The sequence below is a fragment of the Eleutherodactylus coqui genome, chromosome 11 (assembly GCF_035609145.1).
Source record: "Eleutherodactylus coqui strain aEleCoq1 chromosome 11, aEleCoq1.hap1, whole genome shotgun sequence".
Taxonomy (NCBI): Eukaryota; Metazoa; Chordata; class Amphibia; order Anura; family Eleutherodactylidae; genus Eleutherodactylus; species Eleutherodactylus coqui.
This window is the reverse complement of record NC_089847.1, coordinates 57,401,768-57,424,837: the sequence shown is the minus strand read 5'-3', so window position 1 is coordinate 57,424,837 and position 23,070 is coordinate 57,401,768. Positions and strand designations below refer to the sequence as shown.

Here is a 23,070-nt window from a genome sequence, read left to right as displayed (position 1 = left end):
ACATGCAACAGCGCCGTACATCAGACATTGGCTCAGCAGGTCTTGTTTTACATCCAACGTGATGACCCATGCTAATGGCATACATACTAAACATTCAGTCCTCTCTGCTTCTCATTTATGTTGGCATTTCCCTAGCATTCCCTAAATCTGTCAATTCTGCCTTCTATCTAACTTTTAAAGTAAAACAGGCCACAATTCATGCAAGGCAAATGCATGGATTACATACCTATGGACAAATTATCCATGTCTTTTCCAAAAAGGATCGTCCCAAGCCGATTTCATTTAGAATTGTCACGATGCAAAATGACAGAGAACTGCATGCTGCTGCCAAGTATGTGATGGGACTCGACTTCCTTGCTGTTCTATAGTGGTAGCCACCTGAAACTACATGCTGCATAGGATCTGTTCACACTTAATTTGCCATCTCTGTGACAAATAGCAAAACTTAGAACCACTCCTCAAAATTATCCTACATTTAAAAATTCTTCTCCTGGATCATCCTTGCCATCTTTCTGGTTTTCCACAGTTTTGCTCATGGGCGCTGTGGCTTAGTTGGTTAAAGCGCCTGTCTAGTAAACAGGAGATCCTGAGTTCAACTCTCAGCAGTGCCTTGTTCTCTTATTCTGCTCAATAATCAGCTTTTTTTTCCAAAAGGGAGATGTTCACTAGCCAATGACATTAAAGATGCTCGTCCCACATCCCTAGAATACTCCACCCGAGTGGCAAAGAGTCAGCTCTGGTTTAGTTTTAACAAGTAGATGGTTGCAACGTTTTGCAAAATCTAGGATGGCATAAGGCACGATAAATTAGAGGTGCCGATTCACTATTGCCTGACTGATACGCTACATAATGCCTGTAAATATGTTTAGAGACTTCAATAGCATCCTTCTTGAACGGCGATGGTAAATTTTCTTCCTCGGGGCATTGCTTGCGCTGAGCATAGAGAATTTTCCAAAAAGGAATCATACGACGAGGATGGGATTCGAACCCATGCGTGCAGAGCACAATGGATTAGCAGTCCATCGCCTTAACCACTCGGCCACCCCGTCAACAAAAGTACCTTTACCGAACCCACATTTGGAAAACAGTCGTGATGATTCTTAGGCTTCATTTTCTTTCCACATGCAACAGCGCCGTACATCAGACATTGGCTCAGCAGGTCTTGTTTTACATCCAACGTGATGACCCATGCTAATGGCATACATACTAAACATTCAGTCCTCTCTGCTTCTCATTTATGTTGGCATTTCCCTAGCATTCCCTAAATCTGTCAATTCTGCCTTCTATCTAACTTTTAAAGTAAAACAGGCCACAATTCATGCAAGGCAAATGCATGGATTACATACCTATGGACAAGTTATCCATGTCTTTTCCAAAAAGGATCGTCCCAAGCCGATTTCATTTAGAATTGTCACGATGCAAAATGACAGAGAACTGCATGCTGCTGCCAAGTATGTGATGGGACTCGACTTCCTTGCTGTTCTATAGTGGTAGCCTCCTGAAACTACATGCTGCGTAGGATCTGTTCACACTTAATTTGCCATCTCTGTGACAAATAGCAAAACTTAGAACCACTCCTCAAAATCATCCTACATTTAAAAATTCTTCTCCTGGATCATCCTTGCCATCTTTCTGGTTTTCCACAGTTTTGCTCATGGGCGCTGTGGCTTAGTTGGTTAAAGCGCCTGTCTAGTAAACAGGAGATCCTGAGTTCAACTCTCAGCAGTGCCTTGTTCTCTTATTCTGCTCAATAATCAGCTTTTTTTTCCAAAAGGGAGATGTTCACTAGCCAATGACATTAAAGATGCTCGTCCCACATCCCTAGAATACTCCACCCGAGTGGCAAAGAGTCAGCTCTGGTTTAGTTTTAACAAGTAGATGGTTGCAACGTTTTGCAAAATGTAGGATGGCATAAGGCACGATAAATTAGAGGTGCCGATTCACTATTGCCTGACTGATACGCTACATAATGCCTGTAAATATGTTTAGAGACTTCAATAGCATCCTTCTTGAACGGCGATGGTAAATTTTCTTCCTCGGGGCATTGCTTGCGCTGAGCATAGAGAATTTTCCAAAAAGGAATCATACGACGAGGATGGGATTCGAACCCATGCGTGCAGAGCACAATGGATTAGCAGTCCATCGCCTTAACCTTAAAGTACCTTTACCGAACCCACATTTGGAAAACAGTCGTGATGATTCTTAGGCTTCATTTTCTTTCCACATGCAACAGCGCCGTACATCAGACATTGGCTCAGCAGGTCTTGTTTTACATCCAACGTGATGACCCATGCTAATGGCATAAATACTAAACATTCAGTCCTCTCTGCTTCTCATTTATGTTGGCATTTCCCTAGAATTCCCTAAATCTGTCAATTCTGCCTTCTATCTAACTTTTAAAGTAAAACAGGCCACAATTCATGCAAGGCAAATGCATGGATTACATACCTATGGACATGTTATCCATGTCTTTTCCAAAAAGGATCGTCCCAAGCCGATTTCATTTAGAATTGTCACGATGCAAAATGACAGAGAACTGCATGCTGCTGCCAAGTATGTGATGGGACTCGACTTCCTTGCTGTTCTATAGTGGTAGCCACCTGAAACTACATGCTGCATAGGATCTGTTCACACTTAATTTGCCATCTCTGTGACAAATAGCAAAACTTAGAACCACTCCTCAAAATCATCCTACATTTAAAAATTCTTCTCCTGGATCATCCTTGCCATCTTTCTGGTTTTCCACAGTTTTGCTCATGGGCGCTGTGGCTTAGTTGGTTAAAGCGCCTGTCTAGTAAACAGGAGATCCTGAGTTCAACTCTCAGCAGTGCCTTGTTCTCTTATTCTGCTCAATAATCAGCTTTTTTTTCCAAAAGGGAGATGTTCACTAGCCAATGACATTAAAGATGCTCGTCCCACATCCCTAGAATACTCCACCCGAGTGGCAAAGAGTCAGCTCTGGTTTAGTTTTAACAAGTAGATGGTTGCAACGTTTTGCAAAATGTAGGATGGCATAAGGCACGATAAATTAGAGGTGCCGATTCACTATTGCCTGACTGATACGCTTCATAATGCCTGTAAATATGTTTAGAGACTTCAATAGCATCCTTCTTGAACGGCGATGGTAAATTTTCTTCCTCGGGGCATTGCTTGCGCTGAGCATAGAGAATTTTCCAAAAAGGAATCATACGACGAGGATGGGATTCGAACCCATGCGTGCAGAGCACAATGGATTAGCAGTCCATCGCCTTAACCACTCGGCCACCCCGTCAACAAAAGTACCTTTACCGAACCCACATTTGGAAAACAGTCGTGATGATTCATGGCTTCATTTTCTTTCCACATGCAACAGCGCCGTACATCAGACATTGGCTCAGCAGGTCTTGTTTTACATCCAACGTGATGACCCATGCTAATGGCATAAATACTAAACATTCAGTCCTCTCTGCTTCTCATTTATGTTGGCATTTCCCTAGAATTCCCTAAATCTGTCAATTCTGCCTTCTATCTAACTTTTAAAGTAAAACAGGCCACAATTCATGCAAGGCAAATGCATGGATTACATACCTATGGACAAGTTATCCATGTCTTTTCCAAAAAGGATCGTCCCAAGCCGATTTCATTTAGAATTGTCACGATGCAAAATGACAGAGAACTGCATGCTGCTGCCAAGTATGTGATGGGACTCGACTTCCTTGCTGTTCTATAGTGGTAGCCACCTGAAACTACATGCTGCATAGGATCTGTTCACACTTAATTTGCCATCTCTGTGACAAATAGCAAAACTTAGAACCACTCCTCAAAATCATCCTACATTTAAAAATTCTTCTCCTGGATCATCCTTGCCATCTTTCTGGTTTTCCAGTTTTGCTCATGGGCGCTGTGGCTTAGTTGGTTAAAGCGCCTATCTAGTAAACAGGAGATCCTGAGTTCAACTCTCAGCAGTGCCTTGTTCTCTTATTCTGCTCAATAATCAGCTTTTTTTTCCAAAAGGGAGATGTTCACTAGCCAATGACATTAAAGATGCTCGTCCCACATCCCTAGAATACTCCACCCGAGTGGCAAAGAGTCAGCTCTGGTTTAGTTTTAACAAGTAGATGGTTGCAACGTTTTGCAAAATCTAGGATGGCATAAGGCACGATAAATTAGAGGTGCCGATTCACTATTGCCTGACTGATACGCTACATAATGCCTGTAAATATGTTTAGAGACTTCAATAGCATCCTTCTTGAACGGCGATGGTAAATTTTCTTCCTCGGGGCATTGCTTGCGCTGAGCATAGAGAATTTTCCAAAAAGGAATCATACGACAAGGATGGGATTCGAACCCATGCGTGCAGAGCACAATGGATTAGCAGTCCATCGCCTTAACCACTCGGCCACCCCGTCAACAAAAGTACCTTTACCGAACCCACATTTGGAAAACAGTCGTGATGATTCTTAGGCTTCATTTTCTTTCCACATGCAACAGCGCCGTACATCAGACATTGGCTCAGCAGGTCTTGTTTTACATCCAACGTGATGACCCATGCTAATGGCATACATACTAAACATTCAGTCCTCTCTGCTTCTCATTTATGTTGGCATTTCCCTAGCATTCCCTAAATCTGTCAATTCTGCCTTCTATCTAACTTTTAAAGTAAAACAGGCCACAATTCATGCAAGGCAAATGCATGGATTACATACCTATGGACAAGTTATCCATGTCTTTTCCAAAAAGGATCGTCCCAAGCCGATTTCATTTAGAATTGTCACGATGCAAAATGACAGAGAACTGCATGCTGCTGCCAAGTATGTGATGGGACTCGACTTCCTTGCTGTTCTATAGTGGTAGCCACCTGAAACTACATGCTGCATAGGATCTGTTCACACTTAATTTGCCATCTCTGTGACAAATAGCAAAACTTAGAACCACTCCTCAAAATCATCCTACATTTAAAAATTCTTCTCCTGGATCATCCTTGCCATCTTTCTGGTTTTCCAGTTTTGCTCATGGGCGCTGTGGCTTAGTTGGTTAAAGCGCCTATCTAGTAAACAGGAGATCCTGAGTTCAACTCTCAGCAGTGCCTTGTTCTCTTATTCTGCTCAATAATCAGCTTTTTTTTCCAAAAGGGAGATGTTCACTAGCCAATGACATTAAAGATGCTCGTCCCACATCCCTAGAATACTCCACCCGAGTGGCAAAGAGTCAGCTCTGGTTTAGTTTTAACAAGTAGATGGTTGCAACGTTTTGCAAAATCTAGGATGGCATAAGGCACGATAAATTAGAGGTGCCGATTCACTATTGCCTGACTGATACGCTACATAATGCCTGTAAATATGTTTAGAGACTTCAATAGCATCCTTCTTGAACGGCGATGGTAAATTTTCTTCCTCGGGGCATTGCTTGCGCTGAGCATAGAGAATTTTCCAAAAAGGAATCATACGACAAGGATGGGATTCGAACCCATGCGTGCAGAGCACAATGGATTAGCAGTCCATCGCCTTAACCACTCGGCCACCCCGTCAACAAAAGTACCTTTACCGAACCCACATTTGGAAAACAGTCGTGATGATTCTTAGGCTTCATTTTCTTTCCACATGCAACAGCGCCGTACATCAGACATTGGCTCAGCAGGTCTTGTTTTACATCCAACGTGATGACCCATGCTAATGGCATACATACTAAACATTCAGTCCTCTCTGCTTCTCATTTATGTTGGCATTTCCCTAGCATTCCCTAAATCTGTCAATTCTGCCTTCTATCTAACTTTTAAAGTAAAACAGGCCACAATTCATGCAAGGCAAATGCATGGATTACATACCTATGGACAAGTTATCCATGTCTTTTCCAAAAAGGATCGTCCCAAGCCGATTTCATTTAGAATTGTCACGATGCAAAATGACAGAGAACTGCATGCTGCTGCCAAGTATGTGATGGGACTCGACTTCCTTGCTGTTCTATAGTGGTAGCCACCTGAAACTACATGCTGCATAGGATCTGTTCACACTTAATTTGCCATCTCTGTGACAAATAGCAAAACTTAGAACCACTCCTCAAAATCATCCTACATTTAAAAATTCTTCTCCTGGATCATCCTTGCCATCTTTCTGGTTTTCCACAGTTTTGCTCATGGGCGCTGTGGCTTAGTAGGTTAAAGCGCCTGTCTAGTAAACAGGAGATCCTGAGTTCAACTCTCAGCAGTGCCTTGTTCTCTTATTCTGCTCAATAATCAGCTTTTTTTTCCAAAAGGGAGATGTTCACTAGCCAATGACATTAAAGATGCTCGTCCCACATCCCTAGAATACTCCACCCGAGTGGCAAAGAGTCAGCTCTGGTTTAGTTTTAACAAGTAGATGGTTGCAACGTTTTGCAAAATGTAGGATGGCATAAGGCACGATAAATTAGAGGTGCCGATTCACTATTGCCTGACTGATACGCTTCATAATGCCTGTAAATATGTTTAGAGACTTCAATAGCATCCTTCTTGAACGGCGATGGTAAATTTTCTTCCCCGGGGGATTGCTTGCGCTGAGCATAGAGAATTTTCCAAAAAGGAATCATACGACGAGGATGGGATTCGAACCCATGCGTGCAGAGCACAATGGATTAGCAGTCCATCGCCTTAACCACTCGGCCACCCCGTCAACAAAAGTACCTTTACCGAACCCACATTTGGAAAACAGTCGTGATGATTCTTAGGCTTCATTTTCTTTCCACATGCAACAGCGCCGTACATCAGACATTGGCTCAGCAGGTCTTGTTTTACATCCAACGTGATGACCCATGCTAATGGCATAAATACTAAACATTCAGTCCTCTCTGCTTCTCATTTATGTTGGCATTTCCCTAGAATTCCCTAAATCTGTCAATTCTGCCTTCTATCTAACTTTTAAAGTAAAACAGGCCACAATTCATGCAAGGCAAATGCATGGATTACATACCTATGGACAAGTTATCCATGTCTTTTCCAAAAAGGATCGTCCCAAGCCGATTTCATTTAGAATTGTCACGATGCAAAATGACAGAGAACTGCATGCTGCTGCCAAGTATGTGATGGGACTCGACTTCCTTGCTGTTCTATAGTGGTAGCCACCTGAAACTACATGCTGCATAGGATCTGTTCACACTTAATTTGCCATCTCTGTGACAAATAGCAAAACTTAGAACCACTCCTCAAAATCATCCTACATTTAAAAATTCTTCTCCTGGATCATCCTTGCCATCTTTCTGGTTTTCCAGTTTTGCTCATGGGCGCTGTGGCTTAGTTGGTTAAAGCGCCTATCTAGTAAACAGGAGATCCTGAGTTCAACTCTCAGCAGTGCCTTGTTCTCTTATTCTGCTCAATAATCAGCTTTTTTTTCCAAAAGGGAGATGTTCACTAGCCAATGACATTAAAGATGCTCGTCCCACATCCCTAGAATACTCCACCCGAGTGGCAAAGAGTCAGCTCTGGTTTAGTTTTAACAAGTAGATGGTTGCAACGTTTTGCAAAATCTAGGATGGCATAAGGCACGATAAATTAGAGGTGCCGATTCACTATTGCCTGACTGATACGCTACATAATGCCTGTAAATATGTTTAGAGACTTCAATAGCATCCTTCTTGAACGGCGATGGTAAATTTTCTTCCTCGGGGCATTGCTTGCGCTGAGCATAGAGAATTTTCCAAAAAGGAATCATACGACAAGGATGGGATTCGAACCCATGCGTGCAGAGCACAATGGATTAGCAGTCCATCGCCTTAACCACTCGGCCAGCCCGTCAACAAAAGTACCTTTACCGAACCCACATTTGGAAAACAGTCGTGATGATTCTTAGGCTTCATTTTCTTTCCACATGCAACAGCGCCGTACATCAGACATTGGCTCAGCAGGTCTTGTTTTACATCCAACGTGATGACCCATGCTAATGGCATAAATACTAAACATTCAGTCCTCTCTGCTTCTCATTTATGTTGGCATTTCCCTAGAATTCCCTAAATCTGTCAATTCTGCCTTCTATCTAACTTTTAAAGTAAAACAGGCCACAATTCATGCAAGGCAAATGCATGGATTACATACCTATGGACAAGTTATCCATGTCTTTTCCAAAAAGGATCGTCCCAAGCCGATTTCATTTAGAATTGTCACGATGCAAAATGACAGAGAACTGCATGCTGCTGCCAAGTATGTGATGGGACTCGACTTCCTTGCTGTTCTATAGTGGTAGCCACCTGAAACTACATGCTGCATAGGATCTGTTCACACTTAATTTGCCATCTCTGTGACAAATAGCAAAACTTAGAACCACTCCTCAAAATCATCCTACATTTAAAAATTCTTCTCCTGGATCATCCTTGCCATCTTTCTGGTTTTCCAGTTTTGCTCATGGGCGCTGTGGCTTAGTTGGTTAAAGCACCTATCTAGTAAACAGGAGATCCTGAGTTCAACTCTCAGCAGTGCCTTGTTCTCTTATTCTGCTCAATAATCAGCTTTTTTTTCCAAAAGGGAGATGTTCACTAGCCAATGACATTAAAGATGCTCGTCCCACATCCCTAGAATACTCCACCCGAGTGGCAAAGAGTCAGCTCTGGTTTAGTTTTAACAAGTAGATGGTTGCAACGTTTTGCAAAATCTAGGATGGCATAAGGCACGATAAATTAGAGGTGCCGATTCACTATTGCCTGACTGATACGCTACATAATGCCTGTAAATATGTTTAGAGACTTCAATAGCATCCTTCTTGAACGGCGATGGTAAATTTTCTTCCTCGGGGCATTGCTTGCGCTGAGCATAGAGAATTTTCCAAAAAGGAATCATACGACAAGGATGGGATTCGAACCCATGCGTGCAGAGCACAATGGATTAGCAGTCCATCGCCTTAACCACTCGGCCACCCCGTCAACAAAAGTACCTTTACCGAACCCACATTTGGAAAACAGTCGTGATGATTCTTAGGCTTCATTTTCTTTCCACATGCAACAGCGCCGTACATCAGACATTGGCTCAGCAGGTCTTGTTTTACATCCAACGTGATGACCCATGCTAATGGCATACATACTAAACATTCAGTCCTCTCTGCTTCTCATTTATGTTGGCATTTCCCTAGCATTCCCTAAATCTGTCAATTCTGCCTTCTATCTAACTTTTAAAGTAAAACAGGCCACAATTCATGCAAGGCAAATGCATGGATTACATACCTATGGACAAGTTATCCATGTCTTTTCCAAAAAGGATCGTCCCAAGCCGATTTCATTTAGAATTGTCACGATGCAAAATGACAGAGAACTGCATGCTGCTGCCAAGTATGTGATGGGACTCGACTTCCTTGCTGTTCTATAGTGGTAGCCACCTGAAACTACATGCTGCATAGGATCTGTTCACACTTAATTTGCCATCTCTGTGACAAATAGCAAAACTTAGAACCACTCCTCAAAATCATCCTACATTTAAAAATTCTTCTCCTGGATCATCCTTGCCATCTTTCTGGTTTTCCACAGTTTTGCTCATGGGCGCTGTGGCTTAGTAGGTTAAAGCGCCTGTCTAGTAAACAGGAGATCCTGAGTTCAACTCTCAGCAGTGCCTTGTTCTCTTATTCTGCTCAATAATCAGCTTTTTTTTCCAAAAGGGAGATGTTCACTAGCCAATGACATTAAAGATGCTCGTCCCACATCCCTAGAATACTCCACCCGAGTGGCAAAGAGTCAGCTCTGGTTTAGTTTTAACAAGTAGATGGTTGCAACGTTTTGCAAAATGTAGGATGGCATAAGGCACGATAAATTAGAGGTGCCGATTCACTATTGCCTGACTGATACGCTTCATAATGCCTGTAAATATGTTTAGAGACTTCAATAGCATCCTTCTTGAACGGCGATGGTAAATTTTCTTCCCCGGGGCATTGCTTGCGCTGAGCATAGAGAATTTTCCAAAAAGGAATCATACGACGAGGATGGGATTCGAACCCATGCGTGCAGAGCACAATGGATTAGCAGTCCATCGCCTTAACCACTCGGCCACCCCGTCAACAAAAGTACCTTTACCGAACCCACATTTGGAAAACAGTCGTGATGATTCTTAGGCTTCATTTTCTTTCCACATGCAACAGCGCCGTACATCAGACATTGGCTCAGCAGGTCTTGTTTTACATCCAACGTGATGACCCATGCTAATGGCATAAATACTAAACATTCAGTCCTCTCTGCTTCTCATTTATGTTGGCATTTCCCTAGAATTCCCTAAATCTGTCAATTCTGCCTTCTATCTAACTTTTAAAGTAAAACAGGCCACAATTCATGCAAGGCAAATGCATGGATTACATACCTATGGACAAGTTATCCATGTCTTTTCCAAAAAGGATTGTCCCAAGCCGATTTCATTTAGAATTGTCACGATGCAAAATGACAGAGAACTGCATGCTGCTGCCAAGTATGTGATGGGACTCGACTTCCTTGCTGTTCTATAGTGGTAGCCACCTGAAACTACATGCTGCATAGGATCTGTTCACACTTAATTTGCCATCTCTGTGACAAATAGCAAAACTTAGAACCACTCCTCAAAATCATCCTACATTTAAAAATTCTTCTCCTGGATCATCCTTGCCATCTTTCTGGTTTTCCAGTTTTGCTCATGGGCGCTGTGGCTTAGTTGGTTAAAGCGCCTATCTAGTAAACAGGAGATCCTGAGTTCAACTCTCAGCAGTGCCTTGTTCTCTTATTCTGCTCAATAATCAGCTTTTTTTTCCAAAAGGGAGATGTTCACTAGCCAATGACATTAAAGATGCTCGTCCCACATCCCTAGAATACTCCACCCGAGTGGCAAAGAGTCAGCTCTGGTTTAGTTTTAACAAGTAGATGGTTGCAACGTTTTGCAAAATCTAGGATGGCATAAGGCACGATAAATTAGAGGTGCCGATTCACTATTGCCTGACTGATACGCTACATAATGCCTGTAAATATGTTTAGAGACTTCAATAGCATCCTTCTTGAACGGCGATGGTAAATTTTCTTCCTCGGGGCATTGCTTGCGCTGAGCATAGAGAATTTTCCAAAAAGGAATCATACGACAAGGATGGGATTCGAACCCATGCGTGCAGAGCACAATGGATTAGCAGTCCATCGCCTTAACCACTCGGCCACCCCGTCAACAAAAGTACCTTTACCGAACCCACATTTGGAAAACAGTCGTGATGATTCTTAGGCTTCATTTTCTTTCCACATGCAACAGCGCCGTACATCAGACATTGGCTCAGCAGCTCTTGTTTTACATCCAACGTGATGACCCATGCTAATGGCATACATACTAAACATTCAGTCCTCTCTGCTTCTCATTTATGTTGGCATTTCCCTAGCATTCCCTAAATCTGTCAATTCTGCCTTCTATCTAACTTTTAAAGTAAAACAGGCCACAATTCATGCAAGGCAAATGCATGGATTACATACCTATGGACAAATTATCCATGTCTTTTCCAAAAAGGATCGTCCCAAGCCGATTTCATTTAGAATTGTCACGATGCAAAATGACAGAGAACTGCATGCTGCTGCCAAGTATGTGATGGGACTCGACTTCCTTGCTGTTCTATAGTGGTAGCCACCTGAAACTACATGCTGCATAGGATCTGTTCACACTTAATTTGCCATCTCTGTGACAAATAGCAAAACTTAGAACCACTCCTCAAAATTATCCTACATTTAAAAATTCTTCTCCTGGATCATCCTTGCCATCTTTCTGGTTTTCCACAGTTTTGCTCATGGGCGCTGTGGCTTAGTTGGTTAAAGCGCCTGTCTAGTAAACAGGAGATCCTGAGTTCAACTCTCAGCAGTGCCTTGTTCTCTTATTCTGCTCAATAATCAGCTTTTTTTTCCAAAAGGGAGATGTTCACTAGCCAATGACATTAAAGATGCTCGTCCCACATCCCTAGAATACTCCACCCGAGTGGCAAAGAGTCAGCTCTGGTTTAGTTTTAACAAGTAGATGGTTGCAACGTTTTGCAAAATGTAGGATGGCATAAGGCACGATAAATTAGAGGTGCCGATTCACTATTGCCTGACTGATACGCTTCATAATGCCTGTAAATATGTTTAGAGACTTCAATAGCATCCTTCTTGAACGGCGATGGTAAATTTTCTTCCTCGGGGCATTGCTTGCGCTGAGCATAGAGAATTTTCCAAAAAGGAATCATACGACGAGGATGGGATTCAAACCCATGCCTGCAGAGCACAATGGATTAGCAGTCCATCGCCTTAACCACTCGGCCACCCCGTCAACAAAAGTACCTTTACCGAACCCACATTTGGAAAACAGTCGTGATGATTCTTAGGCTTCATTTTCTTTCCACATGCAACAGCGCCGTACATCAGACATTGGCTCAGCAGGTCTTGTTTTACATCCAACGTGATGACCCATGCTAATGGCATAAATACTAAACATTCAGTCCTCTCTGCTTCTCATTTATGTTGGCATTTCCCTAGAATTCCCTAAATCTGTCAATTCTGCCTTCTATCTAACTTTTAAAGTAAAACAGGCCACAATTCATGCAAGGCAAATGCATGGATTACATACCTATGGACAAGTTATCCATGTCTTTTCCAAAAAGGATCGTCCCAAGCCGATTTCATTTAGAATTGTCACGATGCAAAATGACAGAGAACTGCATGCTGCTGCCAAGTATGTGATGGGACTCGACTTCCTTGCTGTTCTATAGTGGTAGCCACCTGAAACTACATGCTGCATAGGATCTGTTCACACTTAATTTGCCATCTCTGTGACAAATAGCAAAACTTAGAACCACTCCTCAAAATCATCCTACATTTAAAAATTCTTCTCCTGGATCATCCTTGCCATCTTTCTGGTTTTCCAGTTTTGCTCATGGGCGCTGTGGCTTAGTTGGTTAAAGCGCCTATCTAGTAAACAGGAGATCCTGAGTTCAACTCTCAGCAGTGCCTTGTTCTCTTATTCTGCTCAATAATCAGCTTTTTTTTCCAAAAGGGAGATGTTCACTAGCCAATGACATTAAAGATGCTCGTCCCACATCCCTAGAATACTCCACCCGAGTGGCAAAGAGTCAGCTCTGGTTTAGTTTTAACAAGTAGATGGTTGCAACGTTTTGCAAAATCTAGGATGGCATAAGGCACGATAAATTAGAGGTGCCGATTCACTATTGCCTGACTGATACGCTACATAATGCCTGTAAATATGTTTAGAGACTTCAATAGCATCCTTCTTGAACGGCGATGGTAAATTTTCTTCCTCGGGGCATTGCTTGCGCTGAGCATAGAGAATTTTCCAAAAAGGAATCATACGACGAGGATGGGATTCGAACCCATGCGTGCAGAGCACAATGGATTAGCAGTCCATCGCCTTAACCACTCGGCCACCCCGTCAACAAAAGTACCTTTACCGAACCCACATTTGGAAAACAGTCGTGATGATTCTTAGGCTTCATTTTCTTTCCACATGCAACAGCGCCGTACATCAGACATTGGCTCAGCAGGTCTTGTTTTACATCCAACGTGATGACCCATGCTAATGGCATAAATACTAAACATTCAGTCCTCTCTGCTTCTCATTTATGTTGGCATTTCCCTAGAATTCCCTAAATCTGTCAATTCTGCCTTCTATCTAACTTTTAAAGTAAAACAGGCCACAATTCATGCAAGGCAAATGCATGGATTACATACCTATGGACAAGTTATCCATGTCTTTTCCAAAAAGGATCGTCCCAAGCCGATTTCATTTAGAATTGTCACGATGCAAAATGACAGAGAACTGCATGCTGCTGCCAAGTATGTGATGGGACTCGACTTCCTTGCTGTTCTATAGTGGTAGCCACCTGAAACTACATGCTGCATAGGATCTGTTCACACTTAATTTGCCATCTCTGTGACAAATAGCAAAACTTAGAACCACTCCTCAAAATCATCCTACATTTAAAAATTCTTCTCCTGGATCATCCTTGCCATCTTTCTGGTTTTCCAGTTTTGCTCATGGGCGCTGTGGCTTAGTTGGTTAAAGCGCCTATCTAGTAAACAGGAGATCCTGAGTTCAACTCTCAGCAGTGCCTTGTTCTCTTATTCTGCTCAATAATCAGCTTTTTTTTCCAAAAGGGAGATGTTCACTAGCCAATGACATTAAAGATGCTCGTCCCACATCCCTAGAATACTCCACCCGAGTGGCAAAGAGTCAGCTCTGGTTTAGTTTTAACAAGTAGATGGTTGCAACGTTTTGCAAAATGTAGGATGGCATAAGGCACGATAAATTAGAGGTGCCGATTCACTATTGCCTGACTGATACGCTACATAATGCCTGTAAATATGTTTAGAGACTTCAATAGCATCCTTCTTGAACGGCGATGGTAAATTTTCTTCCTCGGGGCATTGCTTGCGCTGAGCATAGTGAATTTTCCAAAAAGGAATCATACGACGAGGATGGGATTCGAACCCATGCGTGCAGAGCACAATGGATTAGCAGTCCATCGCCTTAACCACTCGGCCACCCCGTCAACAAAAGTACCTTTACCGAACCCACATTTGGAAAACAGTCGTGATGATTCTTAGGCTTCATTTTCTTTCCACATGCAACAGCGCCGTACATCAGACATTGGCTCAGCAGGTCTTGTTTTACATCCAACGTGATGACCCATGCTAATGGCATAAATACTAAACATTCAGTCCTCTCTGCTTCTCATTTATGTTGGCATTTCCCTAGAATTCCCTAAATCTGTCAATTCTGCCTTCTATCTAACTTTTAAAGTAAAACAGGCCACAATTCATGCAAGGCAAATGCATGGATTACATACCTATGGACAAGTTATCCATGTCTTTTCCAAAAAGGATCGTCCCAAGCCGATTTCATTTAGAATTGTCACGATGCAAAATGACAGAGAACTGCATGCTGCTGCCAAGTATGTGATGGGACTCGACTTCCTTGCTGTTCTATAGTGGTAGCCACCTGAAACTACATGCTGCATAGGATCTGTTCACACTTAATTTGCCATCTCTGTGACAAATAGCAAAACTTAGAACCACTCCTCAAAATCATCCTACATTTAAAAATTCTTCTCCTGGATCATCCTTGCCATCTTTCTGGTTTTCCACAGTTTTGCTCATGGGCGCTGTGGCTTAGTTGGTTAAAGCGCCTGTCTAGTAAACAGGAGATCCTGAGTTCAACTCTCAGCAGTGCCTTGTTCTCTTATTCTGCTCAATAATCAGCTTTTTTTTCCAAAAGGGAGATGTTCACTAGCCAATGACATTAAAGATGCTCGTCCCACATCCCTAGAATACTCCACCCGAGTGGCAAAGAGTCAGCTCTGGTTTAGTTTTAACAAGTAGATGGTTGCAACGTTTTGCAAAATGTAGGATGGCATAAGGCACGATAAATTAGAGGTGCCGATTCACTATTGCCTGACTGATACGCTTCATAATGCCTGTAAATATGTTTAGAGACTTCAATAGCATCCTTCTTGAACGGCGATGGTAAATTTTCTTCCTCGGGGCATTGCTTGCGCTGAGCATAGAGAATTTTCCAAAAAGGAATCATACGACGAGGATGGGATTCGAACCCATGCGTGCAGAGCACAATGGATTAGCAGTCCATCGCCTTAACCACTCGGTCACCCCGTCAACAAAAGTACCTTTACCGAACCCACATTTGGAAAACAGTCGTGATGATTCTTAGGCTTCATTTTCTTTCCACATGCAACAGCGCCGTACATCAGACATTGGCTCAGCAGGTCTGGTTTTACATCCAACGTGATGACCCATGCTAATGGCATACATACTAAACATTTAGTCCTCTCTGCTTCTCATTTATGTTGGCATTTCCCTAGAATTCCCTAAATCTGTCAATTCTGCCTTCTATCTAACTTTTAAAGTAAAACAGGCCACAATTCATGCAAGGCAAATGCATGGATTACATACCTATGGACAAGTTATCCATGTCTTTTCCAAAAAGGATCGTCCCAAGCCGATTTCATTTAGAATTGTCACGATGCAAAATGACAGAGAACTGCATGCTGCTGCCAAGTATGTGATGGGACTCGACTTCCTTGCTGTGCTATAGTGGTAGCCACCTGAAACTACATGCTGCATAGGATCTGTTCACACTTAATTTGCCATCTCTGTGACAAATAGCAAAACTTAGAACCACTCCTCAAAATCATCCTACATTTAAAAATTCTTCTCCTGGATCATCCTTGCCATCTTTCTGGTTTTCCACAGTTTTGCTCATGGGCGCTGTGGCTTAGTTGGTTAAAGCGCCTGTCTAGTAAACAGGAGATCCTGAGTTCAACTCTCAGCAGTGCCTTGTTCTCTTATTCTGCTCAATAATCAGCTTTTTTTTCCAAAAGGGAGATGTTCACTAGCCAATGACATTAAAGATGCTCGTCCCACATCCCTAGAATACTCCACCCGAGTGGCAAAGAGTCAGCTCTGGTTTAGTTTTAACAAGTAGATGGTTGCAACGTTTTGCAAAATGTAGGATGGCATAAGGCACGATAAGTTAGAGGTGCCGATTCACTATTGCCTGACTGATACGCTACATAATGCCTGTAAATATGTTTAGAGACTTCAATAGCATCCTTCTTGAACGGCGATGGTAAATTTTCTTCCTCGGGGCATTGCTTGCGCTGAGCATAGAGAATTTTCCAAAAAGGAATCATACGACGAGGATGGGATTCAAACCCATGCCTGCAGAGCACAATGGATTAGCAGTCCATTGCCTTAACCACTCGGCCACCCCGTCAACAAAAGTACCTTTACCGAACCCACATTTGGAAAACAGTCGTGATGATTCTTAGGCTTCATTTTCTTTCCACATGCAACAGCGCCGTACATCAGACATTGGCTCAGCAGGTCTTGTTTTACATCCAACGTGATGACCCATGCTAATGGCATAAATACTAAACATTCAGTCCTCTCTGCTTCTCATTTATGTTGGCATTTCCCTAGCATTCCCTAAATCTGTCAATTCTGCCTTCTATCTAACTTTTAAAGTAAAACAGGCCACAATTCATGCAAGGCAAATGCATGGATTACATACCTATGGACAAATTATCCATGTCTTTTCCAAAAAGGATCGTCCCAAGCCGATTTCATTTAGAATTGTCACGATGCAAAATGACAGAGAACTGCATGCTGCTGCCAAGTATGTGATGGGACTCGACTTCCTTGCTGTTCTATAGTGGTAGCCACCTGAAACTACATGCTGCATAGGATCTGTTCACACTTAATTTGCCATCTCTGTGACAAATAGCAAAACTTAGAACCACTCCTCAAAATCATCCTACATTTAAAAATTCTTCTCCTGGATCATCCTTGCCATCTTTCTGGTTTTCCACAGTTTTGCTCATGGGCGCTGTGGCTTAGTTGGTTAAAGCGCCTGTCTAGTAAACAGGAGATCCTGAGTTCAACTCTCAGCAGTGCCTTGTTCTCTTATTCTGCTCAATAATCAGCTCTTTTTTCCAAAAGGGAGATGTTCACTAGCCAATGACATTAAAGATGCTCGTCCCACATCCCTAGAATACTCCACCCGAGTGGCAAAGAGTCAGCTCTGGTTTAGTTTTAACAAGTAGATGGTTGCAACGTTTTGCAAAATGTAGGATGGCATAAGGCACGATAAATTAGAGGTGCCGATTCACTATTGCCTGACTGATATGCTACATAATGCCTGTAAATATGTTTAGAGACTTCAATAGCATCCTTCTTGAACGGTGATGGTAAATTTTCTTCCTCGGGGCATTGCTTGCGCTGAGCATAGAGAATTTTCCAAAAAGGAATCATACGACGAGGATGGGATTCGAACCCATGCGTGCAGAGCACAATGGATTAGCAGTCCATCGCCTTAACCACTCGGCCACCCCATCAACAAAAGTACCTTTACCGAACCCACATTTGGAAAACAGTCATGATGATTCTTAGGCTTCATTTTCTTTCCACATGCAACAGCGCCGTACATCAGACATTGGCTCAGCAGGTCTTGTTTTACATCCAACGTGATGACCCATGCTAATGGCATAAACACTAAACATTCGGTCCTCTCTGCTTCTCATTTATGTTGGCATTTCCCTAGCATTCCCTAAATCTGTCAATTCTGCCTTCTATCTAACTTTTAAAGTAAAACAGGCCACAATTCATGCAAGGCAAATGCATGGATTACATACCTATGGACAAATTATCCATGTCTTTTCCAAAAAGGATCGTCCCAAGCCGATTTCATTTAGAATTGTCACGATGCAAAATTACAGAGAACTGCATGCTGCTGCCAAGTATGTGATGGGACTCGACTTCCTTGCTGTTCTATAGTGGTAGCCACCTGAAACTACATGCTGCATAGGATCTGTTCACACTTAATTTGCCATCTCTGTGACAAATAGCAAAACTTAGAACCACTCCTCAAAATCATCCTACATTTAAAAATTCTTCTCCTGGATCATCCTTGCCATCTTTCTGGTTTTCCACAGTTTTGCTCATGGGCGCTGTGGCTTAGTTGGTTAAAGCGCCTGTCTAGTAAACAGGAGATCCTGAGTTCAACTCTCAGCAGTGCCTTGTTCTCTTATTCTGCTCAATAATCAGCTCTTTTTTCCAAAAGGGAGATGTTCACTAGCCAATGACATTAAAGATGCTCGTCCCACATCCCTAGAATACTCCACCCGAGTGGCAAAGAGTCAGCTCTGGTTTAGTTTTAACAAGTAGATGGTTGCAACGTTTTGCAAAATGTAGGATGGCATAAGGCACGATAAATTAGAGGTGCCGATTCACTATTGCCTGACTGATATGCTACATAATGCCTGTAAATATGTTTAGAGACTTCAATAGCATCCTTCTTGAACGGTGATGGTAAATTTTCTTCCTCGGGGCATTGCTTGCGCTGAGCATAGAGAATTTTCCAAAAAGGAATCATACGACGAGGATGGGATTCGAACCCATGCGTGCAGAGCACAATGGATTAGCAGTCCATCGCCTTAACCACTCGGCCACCCCATCAACAAAAGTACCTTTACCGAACCCACATTTGGAAAACAGTCATGATGATTCTTAGGCTTCATTTTCTTTCCACATGCAACAGCGCCGTACATCAGACATTGGCTCAGCAGGTCTTGTTTTACATCCAACGTGATGACCCATGCTAATGGCATAAACACTAAACATTCGGTCCTCTCTGCTTCTCATTTATGTTGGCATTTCCCTAGCATTCCCTAAATCTGTCAATTCTGCCTTCTATCTAACTTTTAAAGTAAAACAGGCCACAATTCATGCAAGGCAAATGCATGGATTACATACCTATGGACAAATTATCCATGTCTTTTCCAAAAAGGATCGTCCCAAGCCGATTTCATTTAGAATTGTCACGATGCAAAATTACAGAGAACTGCATGCTGCTGCCAAGTATGTGATGGGACTCGACTTCCTTGCTGTTCTATAGTGGTAGCCACCTGAAACTACATGCTGCATAGGATCTGTTCACACTTAATTTGCCATCTCTGTGACAAATAGCAAAACTTAGAACCACTCCTCAAAATCATCCTACATTTAAAAATTCTTCTCCTGGATCATCCTTGCCATCTTTCTGGTTTTCCACAGTTTTGCTCATGGGCGCTGTGGCTTAGTTGGTTAAAGCGCCTGTCTAGTAAACAGGAGATCCTGAGTTCAACTCTCAGCAGTGCCTTGTTCTCTTATTCTGCTCAATAATCAGCTCTTTTTTCCAAAAGGGAGATGTTCACTAGCCAATGACATTAAAGATGCTCGTCCCACATCCCTAGAATACTCCACCCGAGTGGCAAAGAGTCAGCTCTGGTTTAGTTTTAACAAGTAGATGGTTGCAACGTTTTGCAAAATGTAGGATGGCATAAGGCACGATAAATTAGAGGTGCCGATTCACTATTGCCTGACTGATACGCTTCATAATGCCTGTAAATATGTTTAGAGACTTCAATAGCATCCTTCTTGAACGGCGATGGTAAATTTTCTTCCTCGGGGCATTGCTTGCGCTGAGCATAGAGAATTTTCCAAAAAGGAATCATACGACGAGGATGGGATTCGAACCCATGCGTGCAGAGCACAATGGATTAGCAGTCCATCGCCTTAACCACTCGGTCACCCCGTCAACAAAAGTACCTTTACCGAACCCACATTTGGAAAACAGTCGTGATGATTCTTAGGCTTCATTTTCTTTCCACATGCAACAGCGCCGTACATCAGACATTGGCTCAGCAGGTCTGGTTTTACATCCAACGTGATGACCCATGCTAATGGCATACATACTAAACATTTAGTCCTCTCTGCTTCTCATTTATGTTGGCATTTCCCTAGAATTCCCTAAATCTGTCAATTCTGCCTTCTATCTAACTTTTAAAGTAAAACAGGCCACAATTCATGCAAGGCAAATGCATGGATTACATACCTATGGACAAGTTATCCATGTCTTTTCCAAAAAGGATCGTCCCAAGCCGATTTCATTTAGAATTGTCACGATGCAAAATGACAGAGAACTGCATGCTGCTGCCAAGTATGTGATGGGACTCGACTTCCTTGCTGTGCTATAGTGGTAGCCACCTGAAACTACATGCTGCATAGGATCTGTTCACACTTAATTTGCCATCTCTGTGACAAATAGCAAAACTTAGAACCACTCCTCAAAATCATCCTACATTTAAAAATTCTTCTCCTGGATCATCCTTGCCATCTTTCTGGTTTTCCACAGTTTTGCTCATGGGCGCTGTGGCTTAGTTGGTTAAAGCGCCTGTCTAGTAAACAGGAGATCCTGAGTTCAACTCTCAGCAGTGCCTTGTTCTCTTATTCTGCTCAATAATCAGCTTTTTTTTCCAAAAGGGAGATGTTCACTAGCCAATGACATTAAAGATGCTCGTCCCACATCCCTAGAATACTCCACCCGAGTGGCAAAGAGTCAGCTCTGGTTTAGTTTTAACAAGTAGATGGTTGCAACGTTTTGCAAAATGTAGGATGGCATAAGGCACGATAAGTTAGAGGTGCCGATTCACTATTGCCTGACTGATACGCTACATAATGCCTGTAAATATGTTTAGAGACTTCAATAGCATCCTTCTTGAACGGCGATGGTAAATTTTCTTCCTCGGGGCATTGCTTGCGCTGAGCATAGAGAATTTTCCAAAAAGGAATCATACGACGAGGATGGGATTCAAACCCATGCCTGCAGAGCACAATGGATTAGCAGTCCATCGCCTTAACCACTCGGCCACCCCGTCAACAAAAGTACCTTTACCGAACCCACATTTGGAAAACAGTCGTGATGATTCTTAGGCTTCATTTTCTTTCCACATGCAACAGCGCCGTACATCAGACATTGGCTCAGCAGGTCTTGTTTTACATCCAACGTGATGACCCATGCTAATGGCATAAATACTAAACATTCAGTCCTCTCTGCTTCTCATTTATGTTGGCATTTCCCTAGCATTCCCTAAATCTGTCAATTCTGCCTTCTATCTAACTTTTAAAGTAAAACAGGCCACAATTCATGCAAGGCAAATGCATGGATTACATACCTATGGACAAGTTATCCATGTCTTTTCCAAAAAGGATCGTCCCAAGCCGATTTCATTTAGAATTGTCACGATGCAAAATGACAGAGAACTGCATGCTGCTGCCAAGTATGTGATGGGACTCGACTTCCTTGCTGTTCTATAGTGGTAGCCACCTGAAACTACATGCTGCATAGGATCTGTTCACACTTAATTTGCCATCTCTGTGACAAATAGCAAAACTTAGAACCACTCCTCAAAATCATCCTACATTTAAAAATTCTTCTCCTGGATCATCCTTGCCATCTTTCTGGTTTTCCACAGTTTTGCTCATGGGCGCTGTGGCTTAGTTGGTTAAAGCGCCTGTCTAGTAAACAGGAGATCCTGAGTTCAACTCTCAGCAGTGCCTTGTTCTCTTATTCTGCTCAATAATCAGCTTTTTTTTCCAAAAGGGAGATGTTCACTAGCCAATGACATTAAAGATGCTCGTCCCACATCCCTAGAATACTCCACCCGAGTGGCAAAGAGTCAGCTCTGGTTTAGTTTTAACAAGTAGATGGTTGCAACGTTTTGCAAAATGTAGGATGGCATAAGGCACGATAAATTAGAGGTGCCGATTCACTATTGCCTGACTGATACGCTTCATAATGCCTGTAAATATGTTTAGAGACTTCAATAGCATCCTTCTTGAACGGCGATGGTAAATTTTCTTCCTCGGGGCATTGCTTGCGCTGAGCATAGAGAATTTTCCAAAAAGGAATCATACGACGAGGATGGGATTCGAACCCATGCGTGCAGAGCACAATGGATTAGCAGTCCATCGCCTTAACCACTCGGTCACCCCGTCAACAAAAGTACCTTTACCGAACCCACATTTGGAAAACAGTCGTGATGATTCTTAGGCTTCATTTTCTTTCCACATGCAACAGCGCCGTACATCAGACATTGGCTCAGCAGGTCTGGTTTTACATCCAACGTGATGACCCATGCTAATGGCATACATACTAAACATTTAGTCCTCTCTGCTTCTCATTTATGTTGGCATTTCCCTAGAATTCCCTAAATCTGTCAATTCTGCCTTCTATCTAACTTTTAAAGTAAAACAGGCCACAATTCATGCAAGGCAAATGCATGGATTACATACCTATGGACAAGTTATCCATGTCTTTTCCAAAAAGGATCGTCCCAAGCCGATTTCATTTAGAATTGTCACGATGCAAAATGACAGAGAACTGCATGCTGCTGCCAAGTATGTGATGGGACTCGACTTCCTTGCTGTGCTATAGTGGTAGCCACCTGAAACTACATGCTGCATAGGATCTGTTCACACTTAATTTGCCATCTCTGTGACAAATAGCAAAACTTAGAACCACTCCTCAAAATCATCCTACATTTAAAAATTCTTCTCCTGGATCATCCTTGCCATCTTTCTGGTTTTCCACAGTTTTGCTCATGGGCGCTGTGGCTTAGTTGGTTAAAGCGCCTGTCTAGTAAACAGGAGATCCTGAGTTCAACTCTCAGCAGTGCCTTGTTCTCTTATTCTGCTCAATAATCAGCTTTTTTTTCCAAAAGGGAGATGTTCACTAGCCAATGACATTAAAGATGCTCGTCCCACATCCCT

At 42.5% G+C, this 23,070-nt stretch overlaps 22 non-coding genes across 22 annotated transcripts; 12 read left to right on the top strand and 10 right to left on the bottom strand.

Moving 5' to 3' along the window:
• Positions 1-537: 537 nt before the first annotated feature.
• TRNAT-AGU (transfer RNA threonine (anticodon AGU)) lies at positions 538-611 on the top strand. The gene has a single exon. It is a non-coding gene; the product is annotated as a tRNA-Thr (tRNA).
• A 356-nt stretch (positions 612-967) lies between these two features.
• On the bottom strand, positions 968-1,049 carry TRNAS-GCU (transfer RNA serine (anticodon GCU)). The gene has a single exon. It is a non-coding gene; the product is annotated as a tRNA-Ser (tRNA).
• Positions 1,050-1,657: 608 nt separating this feature from the next.
• On the top strand, positions 1,658-1,731 carry TRNAT-AGU (transfer RNA threonine (anticodon AGU)). The gene has a single exon. It is a non-coding gene; the product is annotated as a tRNA-Thr (tRNA).
• Positions 1,732-2,759: 1,028 nt separating this feature from the next.
• On the top strand, positions 2,760-2,833 carry TRNAT-AGU (transfer RNA threonine (anticodon AGU)). Its single transcript has one exon. It is a non-coding gene; the product is annotated as a tRNA-Thr (tRNA).
• Positions 2,834-3,189: 356 nt separating this feature from the next.
• On the bottom strand, positions 3,190-3,271 carry TRNAS-GCU (transfer RNA serine (anticodon GCU)). Its single transcript has one exon. It is a non-coding gene; the product is annotated as a tRNA-Ser (tRNA).
• A 1,035-nt stretch (positions 3,272-4,306) lies between these two features.
• On the bottom strand, positions 4,307-4,388 carry TRNAS-GCU (transfer RNA serine (anticodon GCU)). The gene has a single exon. It is a non-coding gene; the product is annotated as a tRNA-Ser (tRNA).
• A 1,036-nt stretch (positions 4,389-5,424) lies between these two features.
• On the bottom strand, positions 5,425-5,506 carry TRNAS-GCU (transfer RNA serine (anticodon GCU)). The gene has a single exon. It is a non-coding gene; the product is annotated as a tRNA-Ser (tRNA).
• Positions 5,507-6,544: 1,038 nt separating this feature from the next.
• Positions 6,545-6,626, bottom strand: TRNAS-GCU (transfer RNA serine (anticodon GCU)). Its single transcript has one exon. It is a non-coding gene; the product is annotated as a tRNA-Ser (tRNA).
• A 2,154-nt stretch (positions 6,627-8,780) lies between these two features.
• Positions 8,781-8,862, bottom strand: TRNAS-GCU (transfer RNA serine (anticodon GCU)). Its single transcript has one exon. It is a non-coding gene; the product is annotated as a tRNA-Ser (tRNA).
• Positions 8,863-9,900: 1,038 nt separating this feature from the next.
• Positions 9,901-9,982, bottom strand: TRNAS-GCU (transfer RNA serine (anticodon GCU)). The gene has a single exon. It is a non-coding gene; the product is annotated as a tRNA-Ser (tRNA).
• Positions 9,983-11,018: 1,036 nt separating this feature from the next.
• TRNAS-GCU (transfer RNA serine (anticodon GCU)) lies at positions 11,019-11,100 on the bottom strand. Its single transcript has one exon. It is a non-coding gene; the product is annotated as a tRNA-Ser (tRNA).
• Positions 11,101-11,708: 608 nt separating this feature from the next.
• TRNAT-AGU (transfer RNA threonine (anticodon AGU)) lies at positions 11,709-11,782 on the top strand. The gene has a single exon. It is a non-coding gene; the product is annotated as a tRNA-Thr (tRNA).
• Positions 11,783-13,256: 1,474 nt separating this feature from the next.
• TRNAS-GCU (transfer RNA serine (anticodon GCU)) lies at positions 13,257-13,338 on the bottom strand. The gene has a single exon. It is a non-coding gene; the product is annotated as a tRNA-Ser (tRNA).
• A 1,036-nt stretch (positions 13,339-14,374) lies between these two features.
• Positions 14,375-14,456, bottom strand: TRNAS-GCU (transfer RNA serine (anticodon GCU)). The gene has a single exon. It is a non-coding gene; the product is annotated as a tRNA-Ser (tRNA).
• A 608-nt stretch (positions 14,457-15,064) lies between these two features.
• Positions 15,065-15,138, top strand: TRNAT-AGU (transfer RNA threonine (anticodon AGU)). The gene has a single exon. It is a non-coding gene; the product is annotated as a tRNA-Thr (tRNA).
• Positions 15,139-16,184: 1,046 nt separating this feature from the next.
• Positions 16,185-16,258, top strand: TRNAT-AGU (transfer RNA threonine (anticodon AGU)). Its single transcript has one exon. It is a non-coding gene; the product is annotated as a tRNA-Thr (tRNA).
• Positions 16,259-17,304: 1,046 nt separating this feature from the next.
• On the top strand, positions 17,305-17,378 carry TRNAT-AGU (transfer RNA threonine (anticodon AGU)). The gene has a single exon. It is a non-coding gene; the product is annotated as a tRNA-Thr (tRNA).
• Positions 17,379-18,424: 1,046 nt separating this feature from the next.
• TRNAT-AGU (transfer RNA threonine (anticodon AGU)) lies at positions 18,425-18,498 on the top strand. The gene has a single exon. It is a non-coding gene; the product is annotated as a tRNA-Thr (tRNA).
• Positions 18,499-19,544: 1,046 nt separating this feature from the next.
• TRNAT-AGU (transfer RNA threonine (anticodon AGU)) lies at positions 19,545-19,618 on the top strand. The gene has a single exon. It is a non-coding gene; the product is annotated as a tRNA-Thr (tRNA).
• Positions 19,619-20,664: 1,046 nt separating this feature from the next.
• On the top strand, positions 20,665-20,738 carry TRNAT-AGU (transfer RNA threonine (anticodon AGU)). The gene has a single exon. It is a non-coding gene; the product is annotated as a tRNA-Thr (tRNA).
• Positions 20,739-21,784: 1,046 nt separating this feature from the next.
• TRNAT-AGU (transfer RNA threonine (anticodon AGU)) lies at positions 21,785-21,858 on the top strand. Its single transcript has one exon. It is a non-coding gene; the product is annotated as a tRNA-Thr (tRNA).
• A 1,046-nt stretch (positions 21,859-22,904) lies between these two features.
• TRNAT-AGU (transfer RNA threonine (anticodon AGU)) lies at positions 22,905-22,978 on the top strand. The gene has a single exon. It is a non-coding gene; the product is annotated as a tRNA-Thr (tRNA).
• Positions 22,979-23,070: the final 92 nt, after the last annotated feature.